Source organism: Fundulus heteroclitus, chromosome 23 (assembly GCF_011125445.2).
Source record: "Fundulus heteroclitus isolate FHET01 chromosome 23, MU-UCD_Fhet_4.1, whole genome shotgun sequence".
In the NCBI taxonomy this organism is placed as follows: domain Eukaryota; kingdom Metazoa; phylum Chordata; class Actinopteri; order Cyprinodontiformes; family Fundulidae; genus Fundulus; species Fundulus heteroclitus.
This window is the reverse complement of record NC_046383.1, coordinates 5,162,468-5,166,174: the sequence shown is the minus strand read 5'-3', so window position 1 is coordinate 5,166,174 and position 3,707 is coordinate 5,162,468.

Below are 3,707 nucleotides of genomic sequence, written 5' to 3'. Positions count from 1 at the left end.
GTAAGTGTTTGGCAGGTACTTCCAATTACCAAAGACGCTGTGTTGACCCTCAAGGGTGGTGGTATGATGAGGAGCGATATAGATGTAAGGAGGTTTTATTCTGTTCAATCAATATGATTTTTTATAGACAATACGTTTCTGTCAGAAGAACAATAGCCTCTGCACAACACTAGCGGCTGAATCATGGAGTGCTATATGTGGATCAGAGCTCGGGATTTGTTTCTGTTTCTATTCATACCTTCACAACACAAGTTTCCATTTCGGTTCCTCAAGGAATTCTTTGATCATTTTCAACAGTGTCCCATTTTGGTTTGAAATGTATTTGTCTGTGGTAACCACTCAGCCCTAATGACCCAGGGTGCACAGGAAGGAAACTTTGGTGTGGGTAATATGTGTCGCTGTAATTAGGATCCCACCGGTTATTACGGATGCCTTTTGATTGGATTATGGAGTGTTGCCAGACTTATTGTCTGGGAAGCAGAGCTCTGAGCCTTTTGAGCAAAGCAAAGGACCCAAGTGTGTTCAGATTAAGACCTATGAGTGAGTATTTTTTGGAAGAAATGAAAATCAAGCCTTACGGGTTGTTACATCCATCCATCCGTCCATTGTCTATACCTGCTTATGTATGCAGGGTTGCAGGGATGCTGGTGCCTATCTCCAGAGACAAAAACATAGGAATTTCACGCACTGTGATATACTTCAAGACTTTTTTTCTAATATTTTGACGTTATAGCTCACAGTTAACGAAAACAGAAATTTTGTTTCTCAAAAATCTGGAGAAAAATTTCACGAGATAAACACATCTCGTCACACAAACTTTGTACTTTAGCCGATTCCGACACAATAATTGGGATACGTGATTTGGCCCGTATCCAGCAGACAGCCATTCAATGAGACTCATCACAGGAAAAAGGCAAGCCTCTAAATATGGTTATTTCTAAAGAAGCAGCCTATTTAAAGAACTGTATCCAAACATATTGATAGAAGTTTTGGTAGTAAAAAAAAAAAAAGCGTGGTGGGCAAGCATCTGTTGGTGACGGCTCACCATCTGGTAGGACAGCTCTCAGCCAATCACACTACGAGTCTCATTGCATCAGCTACTCACAGCTCTAGATATGGGTGCACACAAGCTGCACTGGGAAAGTCCTATGCAGTAACAAAATGTGCTGCACTTTCCAAATTGCCAGAGCAATGAGCTTGCAGGTCATGTCACTGTTTATTAAGCAGAAAAATACCCTCCCCCAAAACATGCAGTTGTTTGTGATGTGGAGAGACCCTGTAAACATCTTTATGAGCTCTTAGGACTGTTGTCTTGCAGCACACTCAGGGTAAGGTGGGACTCTGTGGCCCCCGTCCAGATTTCTCTGAGATGTTGCTCTAACTCTGCCTCCAACCTGCTCGTTTGCTGTACATGTTTGGTTGCCAGATGTTCTCGATGATGAAGATGAACAAGACGGTACACATAATCCAACTTACTGATGCACACCTCCAGAGGATTTTAATTAAATTCCACAGCTGAAAACCGAACCCCAAACATTATTGTGTTCCTTACCAAGAAATGATGCCAAGCATGACAAAAAAAACTCCAAAACAAAAACCAACAAAAAAACAAAAACAAAATTACTATTAGTTTCATTTTAATTGCTGACGTGATTAACTTTTTAATGATACTCTAATTTGTTAGATCCATCTGTAAATGCAAAACTTTATTTGGTGGGATTTTCGCCTCCATGACATTGATATCTGACGCTGGACGAGCATCACACAGCAGCTGTACAGGATGTGAAAAAGCAGCCTGTTTTTCCATAGGAGACTTTGATCATTTAACATCTTTAAGAAACTCCTGTGGTATTTTACCAATCCCTTGTTGCCAGTGTCCTGTTTTATGTTGTGATGTACTGGGGTGGCACCACATCCGAGAAGCACTCGACCAAACAGGACAGTGGTTGTGGTTGGCTTGGAATTTGACTCTCTGGAGGCTGCTACTGAGCGGGGAGCACTCGCTGAACGGTCGGCTGTTTTAGACAACGCCTGTCATCTTCTACATAATGTCCCCCACAGCCAGAGAAACCCGTTCAGTAGCAGGTTGCTTTCCCCCTGATCAGGACTAACAGATTTAGGATTAAAATAACATACTTTGTCCACCATGCCATGAAACTTTCTAACTCCTCACTCAGGGAGAGGAGGGGCAGTTGAGACAACAGAGGGGAAGAGGGAGGGAACATTAGAGAATTGGGCACTTATGCTGCCTTCCATTTACCTCGGAAATCAAAACTATAAAGTGGGGATGGCATACACCCAAGTAAACAGCATGGCCGTTAACACAGTCGGCGAAGTCGAGCTTGCAAAATAAAAACAAAACAACTAAAGGTCAGGATTCCAATACGGCGACGGCCAGGAAAGCTGTTGTTTTGTTCCTATTACCTCTCACTGACATCGTTTAAAGCTGTACTTCCCACATGCAAACATCCCTTTTAATTTGTTCGGTTCAGAGTTTCAGCCGCTACATGTAACATTGATTTTAGATGCGCTCTTACAGCTGTGTCTTGTAAAATAAACAGGTTTTCATCACTGCTTTTACTGTGAATATATTAAAGTTCATCTATGCTATCAAGAATAATAATAACAATGACATTTTTTTGTTTGTTTTTAGCATTGCACATAGGGTTTTAAGTTATAAGAATGATCTCATATTGGCATATTTCCACAGCAATTAGCATTAATGCCAATTGGTCAGGATCTGGGAGGAGATACCCCAGGAAAAAACAACCATTATCTCATATGCACCAATGTTATCAGGCATGCATATACCCACGTGGGGGCCATAAAAACCACTGAGGACTGTTTTGAGTTGCTGCACTGACAGCAAATTGGACTATACTGCTGCATCAGTTTTTCTGTTTCTCAATGACTTTGGATTAAGTCCCATGTGGGTAGAACACAGGGGACTTAATCATTTTCATCAAATTATGTGGAATCATTTTGTTCTTAACACAATACCCAATCTATATCAATATGGACATCCAGCATGATTTGTTTGTTTCCAAACTAGTAGGCTACTACTAGATATCTTGTTTCTGTACAATTGCTTTCAAAATAAGACACTGTGTTCGTGTAACTGTGCTTTGATTTGTAATGCCTCCTTTTATCAAAAGACCTTATATGTTAAACGTGACATGAATATTGTAATTGGGGGTAGGTTCCTATAAGTTCTTGATTTTCTACCTACTCCATTTGAGCGCTACTATAATGTCTTAACATCTCAATGTAAATCTTGCTTGTATTTTTGCTCAAAGAAATTGAAAATAAAAAAAATAAAACATTTGATCTGATGTGTTTTTCAAAGTGTTCCTTTATACTTTCTGAAAAATTTATAAAGAGTTCAAACACTGTAGAAATAAAGGATAAACAAGTTTTCATTGTAAAAAAACTGTGTACTTTCTAAACTGAGAAACACTGAACTCTTCATTAAAAACAAGACAAAAACAAACATAAAGGTTAGCCATCATGTTAGATTTGTGCAGACCAATACACTGTATTATCCACAGTAATCATAGTGAAGAAGTTTCAAAATCTCACTTACAATACCTCTTATGAGCTGATTTTTAATAATTTATCATCAGCAGTATTTATCTCCAGTATAATCACATACATAGATGTACTCTTGTTTGCTGTATTCAAATATCGCTGATTCTTAACTTTTTATT